This window comes from Lolium rigidum, chromosome 1, assembly GCF_022539505.1.
Source record: "Lolium rigidum isolate FL_2022 chromosome 1, APGP_CSIRO_Lrig_0.1, whole genome shotgun sequence".
In the NCBI taxonomy this organism is placed as follows: Eukaryota; Viridiplantae; Streptophyta; class Magnoliopsida; order Poales; family Poaceae; genus Lolium; species Lolium rigidum.
Window position 1 is genome coordinate 203,509,516 of NC_061508.1, and position 19,727 is coordinate 203,529,242.

Consider the following 19,727-nt stretch of genomic DNA (forward strand, 5'->3'; position numbering starts at 1 on the left):
GCATACCTATGCCACTAGAGGTTTTAGTCATATTATTCATGACAACTCTCGCCCCCGCGTCGCCCCCCACACCGGGCGACTCGGGCGGAACCCTAGCGCCGCCGCCACTACCTCCCCCTCCTCTGATCTCCATCCTCCCTGCCGCCGCTGGTGCGCGCGTGCGGGCAAAGCTCGTGAAGCTCTCGGCGGCGGCAGGTCTCCCTCTCGCGTCGCGCGTGCGGAGGTGGCGCTGGATCTGCGGTGGTGACATCGGCCGGCGGCGGGGCTGGTCGGTGGCCAGCGTGGTGGGATCCAGGGGGATCCGGGGCGGCGGCTGTTTCGGCGGCGCGTCGCGCCGGCTACCTTGGCAAGGGCTGCGGTGGCCGGGTGAGGCTTCGGAGATGCGGCCGGCGGCGGGGGTGACTCCGAAGGCTGCGGATCCGGCTTCTTCGTTGACGTGGTCGTGCCTGGTGGTGGTCGGTGAGTCCTCTGCGCCCCCTCCTTCCGGTGGCTCAAGCCTGTTTTGGGGCTGGCGGCGTGATACGTCTCAAACGTATCTATAATTTCTTATGTTCCATGTTAGTTTTATGACAATACTCACATGTTTTATACACACTTTACATCATTTATATGCATTTTCCTAGCACTAACCTATTAACGAGATGCCGAAGCGCCAGCTCCTCGTTTTGTGCTGTTTTTGGTTTCAGAAATCCTACACAGAAATATTCTCGGAATTGGACGAAACGAACGCCCAGTGGTCTTATTTTTCCACGGAGCTTCCGTAAGACCGAATGAGATACGAAGTGGGGCCACGAGGTGGCGACACCATAGGGCGGCGCGGCTAAGGAGGGGCCCGCGCCGGCCTATGGTGTGGGCCCCTCGAGCGCCCCCCGACTCTGCCCTTCCGCCTACTTAAACTCTCCATCGCGAAAACCCTATTACCGAGAGCCACGATACGGAAAAAGTTCCAGAGACGCCGCCGCCGCCAATCCCATCTCGGGGGATTCGGAGATCGCCTCCGGCACCTCGCCGGAGAGGGGAATCATCACCGGAGGGCTCTACATCACCATGCCCGCCTCCGGACCGATGCGTGAGTAGTTCATCCTTGGACTATGGGTCCATAGCAGTAGCTAGATGGTTGTCTTCTCCTCATTGTGCTATCATGTTAGATCTTGTGAGCTGCCTATCATGATCAAGATCATCTATTTGTAATGCTACATGTTGTGTTTGTTGGGATCCGATGAATATTTAATACTATGTCAAGATGATTATCAATCTATCATATATGTGTTGTTTATGTTCTTGCATGCTCTCCGTTGCTAGTAGAGGCTCTGGCCAAGTTGATACTTGTGACTCCAAGAGGGAGTATTTATGCTCGATAGTGGGTTCATGCCTCCATTGAATCTCGGGACGATGACGTAAAGTTCTAAGGTTGTGGATGTGCTGTTACCACTAGGGATAAAACATCAATGCTTTGTCTAAGGATATTTGTGTTGATTACATTACGCACCATACTTAATGCAATTGTCTGTTGTTTGCAACTTAATACTGGAAGGGGTGCGGATGCTAACCCGAAGGTGGACTTTTAGGCATAGATGCATGTCTGGATGGCGGTCTATGTACTTTTTCGTAATGCCCTGATTAAATCTCATAGTAATCATCATGATATGTATGTGCATCTCTATTTGTCAATTGCCCAACTGTAATTTGTTCACCCAACATGCTATTTCTTATTGAAGAGACACCACTAGTGAACTGTGGACCCCGGTCCATTCTTTTACATCTGAAATACAATCCATCGCAAACTCGTTCTCTCGTTGTTTTCTACAAGCAAACATCATTCTCCACACCATACGTTTAATCCTTTGTTTACAGCAAGCCGGTGAGATTGACAACCTCACTGTTAAGTTGGGGCAAAGTATTTTGGTTGTGTTGTGCAGGTTCCACGTTGGCGCAGGAATCTCTGGTGTTGCGCCGCACTACACTCCTTCACCAACAACCTTCAGGTGGCCTTCATCTCCTACTGGTTCGATAACCTTGGTTTCATACTGAGGGAAAACTTGTTGTTGTACGCATCACACCTTCCTCTTGGGGTTCCCAACGGACGTGTGCTTCACGCGTTATCAAGCTCTTTTTCTGGCGCCGTTGCCGGGGGGATCAAGACACGCTGCAAGGGGAGTCTCTCACATCCAATCTCTTTACTTTGTTTATTGTCTTGCTTTACTTTATTTTATTTTTAGTTTTGTTTGCTTTCTTTATATCAAAAACACAAAAAAATTAGTTGCTTTACTTTATTTCATTTGTCTTGTTTGCTTTCGCTATATCAAAAACACACAAAAAATTAGTTACTTGCATTTACTTTATTTATCTTTTGTTTATTTCATCATGCTTCCTCCTAAGTTCACTCTGAAAGATATACCGGTAGGGCAAGGGTCTATCATTGGAAGAGATAATATACAAGAATTTTTCACTCATGTTAGTATGGTTGAAGATTTTGAAGATAGATCCTTGGTAGAACTTGCTCCTAATTATGAAATTGCTACAGCCTCTTTAGTGCACATGTTGGAAGCTAGATTTGTTAATCCTTAATCCAATAATGCAACATATGTTTCTTACACTCGGAGATATGGAAGAAGGAGAGAAGAAAGATTTTGTTTTAGAAACCCTCCTTAGAGAATTTGGTGATGTAGCTAGAGAAGCTAGGAAAGTTTTTATTCGACATAAGATGCTAGGATTTTGTACCAATTTTGCAAAAATCCTTGAAAATAGGGAAAAAGATAGGCTAAGATACACTAATAAAGCCAATTATGAGGGGGAGATTAAAGTACCAATACCTAGTAAGCTCCTAGGGATGCATGAAGCTCTAGAAAATAACTATGCTTGGCTTGTTCCTGAAAATTTGTTTGATGAGGATAGTAAGCCTAAGAGCAACGAAAGATGAGTTACTTACATAGACAAGATACAATGCATTGTTGAGAAAACTCCCAACTCCCCTGGTAATAATGTTGATGCTTCATCTCTCGATAATACTTGATTCACACTTTCTGCGCCTAGCTCAAAAGGCGTTAAAGAAAAGCACTTCTTGGGAGATAACCCATGTATGTTTTTATTACTGTTTTGTTGAGTCTTGGAAGTTGTTACTACTGTAGCAACCTCTCCTTATCTTTAATTTATTGCATTGTTGTGCCAAGTAAAGTCTCCAATAGTAAAGTTGATACTAGATTTGGATAGCTGCGCAGAAACAGATTTCTACCTGTCACGAATTTGAGTAGATCTCTCTGTAGAAGAATCAAAAAAATCTTCCACTTTACATGCGTGATCCTCAGATATGTACGCAACTTTCATTAGTTTTGAGCTTTTCCATCTGAGCCTGTTAAGTGCCTCTAAAAAAATCGTCTTTACGGACTGTTCTGTTTTGACAGATTCTGCCTTTTATTTCGCATTGCCTCTTTTGCTATGTTGAATGGATTTCTTTGTTCCATTAACTTTCAGTAGCTTTGGGCAATGTCCAGAAGTGTTAAGAATGATTATGTCACCTCTGAATATTTGAATTTTTGATTATTCACTAACCCTCTAATGAGTTTGTTTTGAGTTTGGTGTGGAGGAAGTTTTCAAGGATCAAGAGAGGAGGATGATACAATATGATCAAGAAGAGTGAAAAGTCTAAGCTTGGGGATGCCCCGTGGTTCATCCCCGCATATTTCAAGAAGACTCAAGCATCTAAGCTTGGGGATGCCCAAGGCATCCCCTTCTTCATCGACAACTTATCAGGTCACCTCTAGTGAAACTATATTTTTATTCCGTCACATCTTATGTGCTTTACTTGGAGCGTCTGTTTTCTTTTATTTTTGTTTTTGTTTGAATAAACTCGGATCCTAGCATTCTTTGTGTGGGAGAAAGACACGCTCCGCCGTTTCATATGAACACTGGTGTTCTTAGCTTTACTTTTAATGTTCATGGCGAAGGTTGAAACTGCTTCGTTCATTGTTATTTGGTTGGAAACAGAAAATGCTTCATGTGGTAATTGGTATATTGTCTTGAATAATTTGATACTTGGCAATTGTTGTGCTCAAATAGATCATGTTTAAGCTCATGCATCATGTACTTTGCACCTATTAATGAAGAACTACCATAGAGCTTGTTGAAATTTGGTTTGCATGATTGGTCTCTCTAAAGTCTAGATATTTTCTCGGTGAAGTGTTTGAACAACAAGGAAGACGAGTGTAGAGTCTTATAATGCTTGCAATATGTTCTTATGTAAGTTTTGTCTGTACCGGTTCATACTTGTGTTTGCTTCAAACAACCTTGCTAGCCAAAGCCTTGTACTGAGAGGGAATACTTCTCGTGCATCCAAAACCTTGAGCCAAAACCTATGCCATTTGTGTCCACCATACCTACCTACTATGTGGTATTTCTCTGCCATTCCAAAGTAAATTACTTGAGTGCTACCTTTAAAATTTCATTCCTTGTCTTTGCAATACATATCTCATGGGAAAATAGCTTAAAAACTATTGTGGTATTGAATATGTTGCTATGTATCTTATTTCTTATAAGTTGCTTGTTGAGCGGTAACCATGTTTCTGGGGACGCCATCAACTATTACACCTTTGTTGAATATCATGTGAGTTGCTATGCATGTTCGTCTTGTCTGAAGTAAGGTTGATTTATCATGATCAAATGGTTTGAGTATGCATATTGTTAGAGAAGAACATTGGGCCGCTAACTAAAGCCATGAATCATGGTGGAAGTTTTAGTTTGGACACTAATCCTCAATCTCTTATGAGAATATTATTTGTTGTTGAATGCTTATGCATTAAAGAGGAGTGCATTATCTGTTTTCTATGTTGTCCCGGTATGGATGTCCTTAGTTGAGATTTATCAAAAACGAGAAATCAAATGCGATCTATCTCCTTGGACCTTTGTACAGGCGGCATAGAGGTACCCCTTTGTGACACTTGGTTGAAACATATGTTATGCAATGATAATCCATGTAAATCCAAGCTAATTAGGACAAGGTGCGAGCACTATTGGTATTCTATGCATGAGGCTTGCAACTTATAAGATGTCTTATGCATAACACATATGAATTATTACTACCGTTGACAAAATTGTTTCTATGTTTTCAAAATAAAAGCTCTAGCACAAAAATAGTAATCCATGCTTCCTCTCGCGAAGGGCCATTCTTCTACTTTATGTTGAGTCAGCTTTACCTACTTCTTTCCATCTTAGAAGCAAACACTTGTGTCAACTGTGTGCATTGATTCCTACATACTTGCTTATTTGCATTCATCATATTACTTTGTGTTGACAATTATCCATGAGATATACATGTTGAAGTTTAAAGCAACTGCTGAAACTTGTATCTTCCTTTGTGTTGCTTCAAAACTTTCTACTAAGAATTTATTGCTTTATGAGTTAACTCCTATGCAAGTCTTATTGATTCTTGTCTTGAAAGTACTATTGATGAAAAGTCTTTGCTATATGATTCAGTTGTTTAGTCATTGTCTTAACCATTGCTTCGAATCACTTCATTCATCTCATATGCTTTACAATAGTATTGATCAAGATTATGATAGCATGTCACTTCAGAAATTATCCTTGTTATCGTTTACCTACTCGAGGGAGAGTAGGAACTAAGCTTGGGGATGCTTGATACGTCTCAAACGTATCTATAATTTCTTATGTTCCATGCTAGTTTTATGACAATACTCACATGTTTTATACACACTTTACATCATTTATATGCATTTTCCGGCACTAACCTATTAACGAGATGCCGAAGCGCCGGTCCTCGTTTTGTGCAGTTTTTGGTTTCAGAAATCCTACACAGGAAATATTCTCGGAATTGGACGAAACGAACGCCCAGGGTCTTATTTTTCCACGGAGCTTCCAGAAGACCGAATGAGATACGAAGTGGGGCCACGAGGTGGCGACACCATAGGGCGGCGCGGCTAAGGAGGGGCCCGCGCCGGCCTATGGTGTGGGCCCCTCGAGCGCCCCCCGACTCTGCCCTTCCGCCTACTTAAACTCTCCATCGCGAAAACCCTATTACCGAGAGCCACGATACGGAAAAGTTCCGGAGACGCCGCCGCCGCCAATCCCATCTCGGGGATTCAGGAGATCGCCTCCGCACCCCTGCCGGAGAGGGGAATCATCACCGGAGGGCTCTACATCACCATGCCCGCCTCCGGACTGATGCGTGAGTAGTTCATCCTTGGACTATGGATCCATAGCAGTAGCTAGATGGTTGTCTTCTCCTCATTGTGCTATCATGTTAGATCTTGTGAGCTGCCTATCATGATCAAGATCATCTACTTGTAATGCTACATGTTGTGTTTGTTGGGTTCCGATGAATATTGAATACTATGTCAAGTTGATTATCAATCTATCATATATGTGTTGTTTATGTTCTTGCATGCTCTCCGTTGCTAGTAGAGGCTCTGGCCAAGTTGATACTTGTGACTCCAAGAGGGAGTATTTATGCTCGATAGTGGGTTCATGCCTCCATTGAATCGGGACGATGGACGGAAAGTTCTAAGGTTGTGAATGTGCTGTTGCCACTAGGGATAAAACATCAATGCTTTGTCTAAGTATATTTGTGTTGATTACATTACGCACCATACTTAATGCAATTGTCTGTTGTTTGCAACTTAATACTGGAAGGGGTGCGGATGGTAACCCGAAGGTGGACTTTTTAGGCATAGATGCATGCTGGATGGCGGTCTATGTACTTTGTCGTAATGCCCTGATTAAATCTCATAGTAATCATCATGATATGTATGTGCATCTCTATTTGTCAATTGCCCAACTGTAATTTGTTCACCCAACATGCTATTTCTTATTGGAGAGACACCACTAGTGAACTGTGGACCCCTGTCCATTCTTTTACATCTTAAATACAATCTACTGCAAACTCTATTCTCTGTTGTTTTCTACAAGCAAACATCATTCTCCACACCATACGTTTAATCCTTTGTTTACAGCAAGCCGGTGAGATTGACAACCTCACTGTTAAGTTGGGGCAAAGTATTTTGGTTGTGTTGTGCAGGTTCCACGTTGGCGCAGGAATCTCTGGTGTTGCGCCGCACTACACTCCTTCACCAACAACCTTCACGTGGCCTTCATCTCCTACTGGATCGATAACCTTGGTTTCATACTGAGGGAAAACTTGCTGCTGTACGCATCACACCTTCCTCTTGGGGTTCCCAACGGACGTGTTCTTCACGCGTTATCACGGCGTACGACTCGGCGACGGGTCTGTGGTCGGTGTCGGCCTCCTCTTCCGCCGATGAGGTCGACCGGTGGACGGCGGTGACGGGGCCTGCTGCTCTGCCTTATAAAGGTGGAAGTCCTAGGGTTTCTCTCGCGCCAAGTGAAGATCGTTCGGAAGCTTCTTCCCACCAAGCTTGCTGGATTGTCGTGTTCCAGAAGGTCCTACCGGTGAAATTCATTGTGCGATCAATGCCTGAAGATTGCTAGATTGGGTGTTTTCGGTCGAGCGCACCCATGTTTTTTATCTGACCGTTTGGTTTCAGAGGGAGCGCTTCGAAGCTCTGCTGGCTGTTAATATCATGGAGCTTGTCTTCTTTCCATGGTGTGCCGGTGAGAAGGTCATGAAAGTCAAGATTGGTGGAAGAGCAATGGTGGTCGGATCTTGGTGGTGAGATTGAACTGGTTTGGCGTTCCGGGCTTCACAGCAGCGGTATGAAAGTGGGGGCGACAACACAGGTGAATTTCAGAGTCCTACCTTTCAGAGTGAAAACCCAATTTCTGGCCTTAACTGGTTGTGCCTGGCAATGACCTTGTTGGAGGCATTGTTTTGAGAGCGGGGACTATCTTCAGGGTGAAAACCTAAGATCTTTGATCGGGCGACGACTGTATTAGAGCACGGTTCCCTTCTTGAAGGCGTCATTTTTGGAGAGTCTGTATTTCAGGTGTTGTCTTGGCGGTGGATGTATTGCTGTTGTTAGGCCCGAGATATTGTAGCGGGACTTTGGTTTCTTAGTTTTCTTTTCTTTTTTTGGCTGTGTGCATCCGTAGTACCATTAGGGTGGTGTGTTGTTGCAGAGGCTGGGTGTAATTGGTATCTTTTGATATTAATATATTCCCTTTATCGAAAAAGTCATATTATTCATTGAATTTTGTTCTGTAAGGCTTCTAGTTTGTTTGCAAACTTCAAACTTCGTCAATATGAAGATGTTTCTAGCGCAGTTGGTTGCTAGCAGTTCTTGATTCAGTTATTAATGTCACAACGTCACTAGTAGGAAAAGCCTCATCAGTGGCGCACGAAAAAGTGATTTTGTGGCGCATGGGCGGTGCGCCACAGAAACTTCGCCACAAAAATAAGGTTTCTGTGGCACACTTGGCCGTGCGTCACAGAATTAAGGTTTATGTGGCGCACATGTTGTGGTGCGCCACAGAAATAAAATTTTCTGTGGCGCACTGGTTCACCCTGTGCCACAGAAATAGGTGCGCCACTGAATTATATTTTGCTGCGCCACAGAACATTTTACAGGTATACTCGATTTTATACTGCCTGGTGTATTATACAGGTTTTATACAGGTTTTGTACACAGTATACAGGTTATATACAGATATAATATAGACAGATATAGTATGGACACATATAACGTAGCAACATTATACATCATCATCACATTACATAGAGCCTGATCGAGTTATACATATAGCTCCATACAACTCACAATCCATGCATATTAATTAAGTTCATCATCTCTAGATACAAATGAATTGACACCGGCCGGCCGCCGCCTACACTAGGATGAAATAGAGTACCGCCGCGACGATGGTGAGCAAGAGCGAGAGCACAAGGAAGGTCTTCATCTTCATCTTGCTCTTGTTCGACTGGTGCTTCCTCCACTTGGAAACCGCCTCGTGTCTAGTCGGGTACCCTTGGTAGCAGTTGCCGCTGAACTTGTGCACCTATTTCTTGCACTCCTCCCACTCCTCGTACACTCCTGGAACCCGCCCCTCGAACACGACGTAGTACGTCATCTCTATGGACACAAGGCATATTAGTATATAACGCAATGGAAAGATTTAGAGGGTTCACATGCATACATATTCACAAGAATTAAAGCAAGAAAATAATATAAACCTAAAACAAATATAGCATCGGTATCACATAAGTAATATGGTTCAACGATAACGACTACAATAGTAATTGAGGTACAACAACGACGACCACCGTTTCGAGCAAATTAAGCAAGTTTAGTTTACAACACGGTACAAATTGTCCATCGATTCAAAGTAATGCTAGGCACACCGGCCCCGGTCAACGAGACGTCTTCTTGAGCGGCTCCAGGAACAGCTTGTACAAGTCTTTCATCGTCCATGTCCTTCCATAACCATGCCTATGTAGGCGTTCTTCGATATCCCTCTTAGACAACCCTCTGACTGCGTGGAAGAGCCCCGATGCGTTGGATACATCTTGTAAGATAATTTCCGAGAGCTTTACTTGGATGCGATGGAAGTCTTCTCTAAGATCATCATCATTGATATCCCTCGACATTTTAATGGGGTCTCGCTTACTAGGTGGCAGAGACATCATCTCTGCATCCTCGACAAACCCTTTATGGTGATGGAGGACATAGAAAGCCTCCTTAATGCTGCCAGCTGGCTGCTTGATACAAGGGAAGTCGATCACGTGCTTGAACCCGATCTTTTTAGTGTCCGGCCTGATATATTGCTGTAGGATAACGTTGCATAGAAAACAAAAAATTTCCTACCGCGAACACGCAATCCAAGCCAAGATGCAATCTAGAAGACGGTAGCAACGAGGGGGTATCGAGTCTCACCCTTGAAGAGATTCCAAAACCTACAAGATGAGGCTCTTGTTGCTGCGGTAGACGTTCACTTGCCGCTTGCAAAAGCACGTAGAAGATCTTGATCACGATCGGTTCCGGCGCCACGAACGGGCAGCACCTCCGTACTCGGTCACACGTTTGGTTGTTGATGAAGACGACGTCCACCTCCCCGTTCCAGCGGGCAGCGGAAGTAGCAGCTCCTCTTGAATCCGACAGCACGACGGCGTGGTGTCGGTGGTGGTGGAGAAGTCCGGCAGAGCTTCGCTAAGCGTGCGGGATGTGGTGGAGGAGAGAGGCCGCTAGGGTTTCGGGAGTGGGGGGCGCCGGCCACTAGGGGTGCAGCCACCTTGGTGGTTCTTGGGTGGCCGGCCCCCTCCCCTTGGCTCCTCATTATATAGGTGGAACCCCAAGTGTTGGTCTCCAAGTCTTCGAATAAGACCCGAACCAAAAACCTTCCATATGGTGGGGAAACCTACCCAAGCTAGGACTCCCACTAGAGGTGGGGTTTCCACCTCCCATATGGGGGGTGGCCGGCCCCTAAGGGGGAGTCCACTTGGGACTCCTCCCCCACTAGGGTTGGCCAGCCATGGAGGTGGAGTCCCATGTGGACTCCACCTTCCTTGGTGGTTTCTTCCGGACTTTTCTAGAACCTTCCATAGAACCTTCCGCGACATTTTAATTCACATAAAATGACATCCTATATATGAATCTTATTCTCCGGACCATTCCGGAACTCCTCGTGATGTCCAGGATCTCATCCGGGACTCCGAACAAATATTCGAACTCCATTCCATATTCAAGTTCTACCATTTCAACATCCAACTTTAAGTGTGTCACCCTACGGTTCGCGAACTATGCGGACATGGTTGAGTACTCACTCCGACCAATAACCAATAGCGGGATCGGGAGATCCATAATGGCTCCCACATATTCAGCGATGACATTAGTGATCGAATGAACCATTCACATACAATACCAATTCCCTTTGTCACGTGATATTTTACTTGTCCGAGGTTTGATCTTCGGTATCACTCTATACCTTGTTCAACCTCGTCTCCTGACAAGTACTCTTTACTCGTACCGTGGTATGTGGTCTCTTATGAACTTATTAATATGCTTGCAAGACATTAGACGACATTCCACCGAGAGGGCCCAGAGTATATCTATCCGTCATCGGGATGGACAAATCCCACTGTTGATCCATATGCCTCAACTCATACTTTCCGGATACTTAATCCCACCTTTATAACCACCCATTTACGCAAGTGGCGTTTGGTGTAATCAAAGTACCTTTCCGGTATAAGTGATTTACATGATCTCATGGTCATAAGGACTAGGTAACTATGTATCGAAAGCTTATAGCAAATAACTTAATGACGAGATCTTATGCTACGCTTAATTGGGTGTGTCCATTACATCATTCATATAATGATATAATCTTGTTATTAATAACATCCAATGTTCATGATTATGAAACTAATCATCCATTAATCAACAAGCTAGTTTAAGAGGCATACTAGGGACTCCTTGTTGTCTACATATCACACATGTACTAATGTTTCGGTTAATACAATTATAGCATGATATATAAACATTTATCATAAACATAGAGATATAAATAATAACCAATTTATTATTGCCTCTAGGGCATATCTCCTTCGATCTCCCACTTGCACTAGAGTCAATAATCTAGATTACATTGTAATATACCTAACACCCATGGCATTCTGGTGTTGGTCATGCTTTGCCCTAGGGAGAGCTTTAGTCAACGGATCTGCTACATTCAGATCAGTGTGTACTTTGCAAATCTTTACTTCTCCATCTTCGATGTACTCGCGAATCGAGTGGTAACGCAGCTTGATATGTTTCAGCCTCTTGTGTGACCTTGGCTCTTGTGCATTGGCGATGGCACCCATGTTATCACGAGTAAATGATTAATGGGTCCAATGCACTAGGAACCACACCGAGCTCTACAATGAACCTCTTCATCCATACCGCTTCGATGAAGCCTCCGAAGCCGCTATGTACTCCGATTCCGTTGAAGACTTCGCCACCGTGCACCGCTTCGAGCTTGCCCAGCATACTTGCAGCACCATTCAATATAAACACGTACCCGGATTGTGACTTAGAGTCATCGGGATCGGTGTTCCAACTTGCATCGGTGTAACTTGTTACAACGAGCTCTTGGTCACCTCCATAACAAAGAAACATATCCTTAGTTCTTTTCAAGTACTTCAGGATATTCTTGACCGCTGTCCAGATGTTCCATTCCTAGATCACTTTGATATCCGCTAGTCAAACTAACGAGCATGTGCTATATCCGGTCTTGTACATAGCATGGCATACATGATAGAGCCTACCGCCGAGGCATAGGGGATCCGACTCATCCTTTCTCTTTCTTCTGCCGTAGCCGGACCTTGAGTCTTACTCAAGACCTTGCCTCGGTAACATAGGTAAGAATCCTTTCTTACTTTCGTCCATTCTAAACTTCTTTAGAATCTTGTCCAGGTATGTACTCTGTGATAGCCCTATTAGACGTCTTGATCTATCTCTATAAATCTTGATGCCTAATATATATGATGCTTCACCAAAGTCTTTCATTGAAAAACTATTATTCAAATAACCCTTTACACTCGCTTAATAGTTCTATATCATTCCCAATCAATAATATGTCATCTACATATAATATCGGGAATGCTACGGAGCTCCCACTCACTTTCTTGTAAATACAGGCCTCTCCGTGACACTCGTATAAACCCGAAGTCTTTGATCACCTTATCAAAACGTCGGTTCCAACTTCTTGATGCTTGCTTCGGTCCATAAATTGAACGCTGAAGTTTGCATACTTTGTCAGCATTTTTAGGATCGACAAAACCTTTGGGTTGTACCATATACAACTCTTCCTCAATGTCTCCATTAAGGAATGCCGTTTTGATATCCATCTGCCAAATCTCATAATCTAAAAATGCAGCTATTGCTAACAAAATCCTCACAGATTTTAGCTTCGCTACAGGTGAGAAAGTCTCATCGTAGTCAACACCTTGAATTTGTCGGAAACCCTTTGCGACAAGTCGAGCTTTATAGACGGTAATATTACCATCAGCATCTGTTTTTCTCTTGAAGATCCATTTATTCTCGACGGCCTTGCGGCTATCGGGTAAGTCTACCAAAGTCCATACTTTGTTATCATACATGGATCCCATTTCGGATTTCATGGCTTCTTGCCATTTGTTGGAATCTGGGCTCATCATCGCTTCTTCATACGTCGCAGGGTCCTCATCATTGTTATCCACAATCATGACATTTAGACAAGGATCATACCAATCTGGAGTGGCACGATCCCTTGTCGATCTGCGAGGTTCGGTAGCTATCTCATTTGAAGTTTCATGATCATTATCATTAGCTTCCTCTCGTTGCCGGTGCAGGCGGCACAGGAACATCTTCCGATCTTGCGCTACTCGATCAACGAGCGAGAGATTCTTCAATCTCATCGAGTTCTACTTTTCTTCCGAGTCACTTCTTTAGTGAGAAATTCTTTCTCAAGAAAGGTTCCGTTCTTAGCAACAAAAATCTTGCCTTCGGATCTGTGATAGAAAGTGTACCCTATAGTTTCCGTAGGGTATCCTATGAAGACGCATTTCTCCGCTTTGGGTTCTAGCTTGTCCGGTTGTAACTTTTTTACATAGGCTTCGCAACCCCAAACTTTTAGGAACGACAACTTAGGTTTCTTATTAAACCATAATTCATATGGTGTCGTTTCAACGGATTTTGATGGTGCTCTATTTAAAGTGAATGCGGCTGTCTCTAATGCATAACTCCAAAATGATAACGGTAAATCAGTAAGAGACATCATAGAATGAACCATATCTAAGAGAGTTCGATTACGACGTTCGGACACACCGTTTCGTTGTGGTGTTCCCGGCGGTGTCAATTGTGAAAGTATTCCGCATTTCTTTAAATGCATGCCAAACTCATAACTTAGATATTCACCTCCGCGATCAGATCGTAGAAATTTAATCTTCTTGTTACGTTGATTTTCTACTTCACTTTGAAATTCCTTAAACTTCTCGAAAGTTTCGGATTTATGTTTCATTAAATAGATATACCCATATCTACTTAAATTATCTGTGAAGGTTAGAACATAACGATAACCACCGCGCGAAGCTACACTCATTGGTCCGCACACATCGGTATGTATGATTTCCAATAAGTCTGTAGCTCGCTCCATAATACCAGAGAATGGAGTCTTAGTCATTTTTTCCATTAGACATGCTTCGCATCTATCAAGTGACTCAAAGTCAAGTGATTCAAGTAATCCATCTGTATGGAGTTCCTTCATGCGTTTCACTCCAATATGACCAAGACGACAGTGCCACATATAAGTAGAATTATCGTTCAATCTAATTCGCTTAGCATCAATGTTATGTATATGTGTATCACTACTATCGAGATCTAACGAGAAATAAGCCATTCTTTTCAGGTGCTCGACCATAAAAGATATTATTCATAAAAATAGAACAACCATTATTCTCGGACTTGAATGAATAACCGTCTTGCATTAAACAAGATCCAGATATAATGTTCATGCTCAACGCGGGTACAAAATAACAATTATTTAGGCTTAAAACTAATCCCGAAGGTAGATGTAGAGGAAGTGTGCCGACAGCGATCACATCGACTTTGGATCCATTTCCAACGCGCATGGTCACTTCATCCTTTAGTAGTCTTCGTTTATTCTTTAGTTCTCGTTTCGAGTTACAAATATGAGCAACCGAACCGAGTATCAAATACCCGGTACTAGTACGAGAACCGAGTAAGATAAACATCTATAACATGTATATCGGATATACCTTCTTTCTTTTTCTTGACAAGGCCGCTCTTCGGATCCGCCAAATACTTGGAGCAATTACGCTTCCAGTGTCCCTTCTCCTTGCGGTAATAGCACTCAAGCATCGGGCTTAGGGCCGGTCTTAGGTTTCACGGGAGGCGTGGCAGCTTTCTTGCCACTCTTCTTGTTCTTGCCTTTAGACTTGCCCTGTTTCTTGAACTCGGTGGTCTTGTTGACCATCAACACTTGGTGCTCTTTCTTAATTTCAATCTCAGCAGATTTCAGCATGGAGAAGAGTTCGGGTAACTCTTTGTTCATGTTCCGCATATTGTAATTCATCACAAAGTTCTTGTAACTAGGTGGCGGTGATTGAAGGACACGATTAATCCCCGATCCGTTAGGAATCACTATTCCCAAGTCACCGAGTTTCTTCGCATGCCCGGTCATGGCGAGCATGTGCTCACAAACGGAGCTACCTTCTTCCATCATGCAGTCGAAGAAGTGTTTCGATGCTTCATAGCATTCCACGGCCGCATGAGTCTCAAATATAGTCTTCAACTCATTGATTAACTCATGTGGATCGTGGTGCTCAAAACGTTTTTGAAGATCGGCTTCCGGACCGCATAAGATGACACACTGAACTTGAGAGTACCGAGTTTTCCGAGTTGCGTAAACAGCTTTTACTTCATCGGTTTCAGTTTCTGCAGGAGGGTCACCTAGCGGTGCATCAAGCACATATTGCAGATTTCCGCCATTCAGGAAAATCCTCACATGACGGAACTAGTCGGTGAAGTTGCTACCGTTGCTCTTAAGCTTTTCTTTCTCTAGGAACTGGTTAAAATTGATTGAAGACGCCATATCTACAACATATTTGCAATAGTTTAGACTAATGTTTATGACAAATTGAGTTCAAATTTTAATTCAATATAATTAAAAACTAGGTGAACTCCCAGTCAAAACAATATCCCTCGCATTGTCTTAGTGATCACACGAACCAAATCCACCACACCAAGTCCGATCATCACGAGACAAGATGTAACTTCAATGGCGAACACTCAAAGTATTCATCATATCAATCATATGATTCATGCTCTACCTTTCGGTATCACGTGTTCCGAGACCATGTCTGTACATGCTAGGCTCGTCAAGGCCACCTTAGTATCCGCATGTGCAAAACTGGCTTGCACCCGTTGTATGCACTTGTTGATTCTATCACACCCGATCATCACGAGATGCTTCGAAACGACAAGTCTTGGCAACGGTGCTACTAAGGATGAACACTTTATTATCTTGAGATTTTAGTGAGAGGGATCATCTTATAATGCTACCGTCGCGATCTAAGCAAAATAAGATGCATAAAAGGATTAACATCACATGCAGTTCATATGTGATATGATATGGCCCTTTTGTCTTTGCGCCTTTGATCTTCATCTCCAAAGCACGGACATGATCTCCATCATCAATGGGCATGATCTCCATCATCGTCGGCGAAGCACCAAGGTCAATGGCGCCGTCTTCATGATCGTCCTCCATGTAGCAACTATTACAACTACTTTGAAATACTACTCAACATGAAATTTAAAGACAACCATAAGGCTCCTGCCGGTTGCCACAATACAATAATGATCATCTCATACATATTCATCATCACATTATGGCCATATCACATCACCAAACCCTGCAAAAACAAGTTAGACGTCTCTAATTTGGTTTGCATATTTTACGTGGTTTAGGGTTTTCGAGTAAGATCCAATCTACCTACGAACATGAACCACAACGTTGATACTAATGTTGTCAATAGAAGAGTAAATTGAATCTTTACTATAGTAGGAGAGACAGACACCCGCAAAGCCTCTTATGCAATACAAGTTGCATGTCGAACGAGGAACAAGTCTCATGAACGCGGTCATGTAAAGTTAGTCCGAGCCGCTTCATCCCACTATGCCATAAAGATGCAAAGTACTCAACTAAAGATAACAAGAGCATCAACGCCCACAAAACCATTGTGTTCTACTCGTGCAACCATCTATGCATAGACACGGCTCGATACCACCGTAGGATAACGTTGCATAGAAAACAAAAAATTTCCTACCGCGAACACGCAATCCAAGCCAAGATGCAATCTAGAAGACGGTAGCAACGAGGGGGTATCGAGTCTCACCCTTGAAGAGATTCCAAAACCTACAAGATGAGGCTCTTGTTGCTGCGGTAGACGTTCACTTGCCGCTTGCAAAAGCGCGTAGAAGATCTTGATCACGATCGGTTCCGGCGCCACGAACGGGCAGCACCTCCGTACTCGGTCACACGTTCGGTTGTTGATGAAGACGATGTCCACCTCCCCGTTCCAGTGGGCAGCGGAAGTAGTAGCTCCTCTTGAATCCGACAGCACGACGGCGTGGTGTCGGTGGTGGTGGAGAAGTCCGGCAGAGCTTCGCTAAGCGTGCGGGATGTGGTGGAGGAGAGAGGCCGCTAGGGTTTGGGGAGTGGGGGGCGCCGGCCACTAGGGGTGCGGCCACCTTGGTGGTTCTTGGGTGGCCGGCCCCCTCCCCTTGGCTCCTCATTATATAGGTGGAACCCCAAGTGTTGGTCTCCAAGTCTTCGAATAAGACCCGAACCAAAAACCTTCCATATGGTGGGGAAACCTACCCAAGCTAGGACTCCCACTAGAGGTGGGGTTTCCACCTCCCATATGGGGGGGTGGCCGGCCCCTAAGGAGGAGTCCACTTGGGACTCCTCCCCCACTAGGGTTGGCCGGCCATGGAGGTGGAGTCCCATGTGGACTCCACCTTCCTTGGTGGTTTCTTCCGGACTTTTCTAGAACCTTCTAGAACCTTCCATAGAACCTTCCGCGATCATTTTAATTCACATAAAATGACATCCTATATATGAATCTTATTCTCCGGACCATTCCGGAACTCCTCGTGATGTCCGGGATCTCATCCGGGACTCCGAACAAATATTCGAACTCCATTCCATATTCAAGTTCTACCATTTCAACATCCAACTTTAAGTGTGTCACCCTACGGTTCGCGAACTATGCGGACATGGTTGAGTACTCACTCCGACCAATAACCAATAGCGGGATCTGGAGATCCATAATGGCTCCCACATATTCAATGATGACTTTAGTGATCGAATGAACCATTCACATACAATACCAATTCCCTTTGTCACGCGATATTTTACTTGTCCGAGGTTTGATCTTCGGTATCACTCTATACCTTGTTCAACCTCGTCTTCTGACAAGTACTCTTTACTCGTACCGTGGTATGTGGTCTCTTATGAACTTATTCATATGCTTGCAAGACATTAGACGACATTCCACCGAGAGGGCCCAGAGTATATCTATCCGTCATCGGGATGGACAAATCCCACTCGTTGATCCATATGCCTCAACTCATACTTTCCGGATACTTAATCCCACATTTATAACCACCCATTTACGCGAGTGGCGTTTGGTGTAATCAAAGTACCTTTCCGGTATAAGTGATTTACATGATCTCATGGTCATAAGGACTAGGTAACTATGTATCGAAAGCTTATAGAAAATAACTTAATGACGAGATCTTATGCTACGCTTAATTGGGTGTGTCCATTACATCATTCATATAATGATATAACCTTGTTATTAATAACATCCAATGTTCATGATTATGAAACTAATCATCCATTAATCAACAAGCTAGTTTAAGAGGCATACTAGGGACTCCTTGTTTGTCTACATATCACACATGTACTAATGTTTCGGTTAATACAATTATAGCATGATATATAAACATTTATCATAAACATAGAGATATAAATAATAACCACTTTATTATTGCCTCTAGGGCATATCTCCTTCAATTGCCCATTCTTGTCGAAGGTGCCTCCATTTTTGGAGTAGCCAAGGATAGCCTCATCGAGAACACCCCTTATTCTCTTGTAGTCTTTCTTCGTCGTCGTACTCGACGAGTCGAAATACTGGGCTAGTGACCACTTCGGATCTAGGATGATGAGTGTGCAGTATTTGTCCCTGCTCAACACATGCAATTGAAATGGAATGTTGGAAATGATCAGCAATGGAAGAAATATATAAGAAAGCATAAGTTACGACGGCCGTGAGCGGATGTGTATTTACTCGGGAAAGAAAGGGAGAAGAATGGTGTTGCTCTCTTTGTACATGAGCATGAAGTTCTGGAGGTACCGCACCGCCTTGGTCCGTGTCCTTGAGCCGTCCTGGAGCTGGCTATCGCGCATGTAGTAGAGATCTGCTACCGCGATGTGGCGGGGTCTCTCCCTGTTGATCTTCATCTGAAGATTGATCGCGTATAGGCGGACCAAGTTATAGTCGAGCCGTTTCGAGTGAAATAGATTGAAGACGTCCTCAAACGCTATGAAGAAGATATCCGCGGGGTCTTCATTGACGAATTTCTGGTCGGACGGCACCTTGACCGAGAACACCGGGTAATTCGGATCCTTTTCTTTAAGAAGGACGCTCTCTAGATAATTAATAGAGTGCTGCAAAGGGAGCATTGGTCCACTTGCGAGGTGTTCCATGTCCGGAGGCAGTATAGGTTTACCAGCTTCATGACACCGGGGCAAGCCATCCGATGTAGGTGGTACCATGTCGTCGGCCCGGATCCTCTTAGGAGCAGGCTGGCTCGAAGATGCGCCCTTCTTGGCTCCTCTCTTCCTTGCCTTCTTCACCTGACCTACTGGGGGTGCTGGTGGTGCTGATGGTGGTGCTGATGGTGGTGCTTCGTGTGCTGGTGGTGCTTCTGAGGTTGCTGGGGTTGATTTGGGTGGCTCCCCGATGATCGTCTTACGCAGCGTGTTAGGGCTGAAAACGGTAGCAGGCTTGACTTGAGCTGGATTGCCAGCCTCCGGAGGAGTGTCTTGAGAAAGACCCGTGAAGACCAGGCGCTGCTTCGTGACTGTAGGGGGATGACCAAGTTGATCGCCGTGAGTGCGGAAGGCTTGTTCATCCATAGGAGGCATGTACATATGTTGGCTGCAGGCGCCAGTGTTGATGTAGGCATCGATGTCATCATCATCATCTACATCGTTGCCATCAAGTGGCGCCATTTCCTGGACCTTAGGTGGTGGCGGTT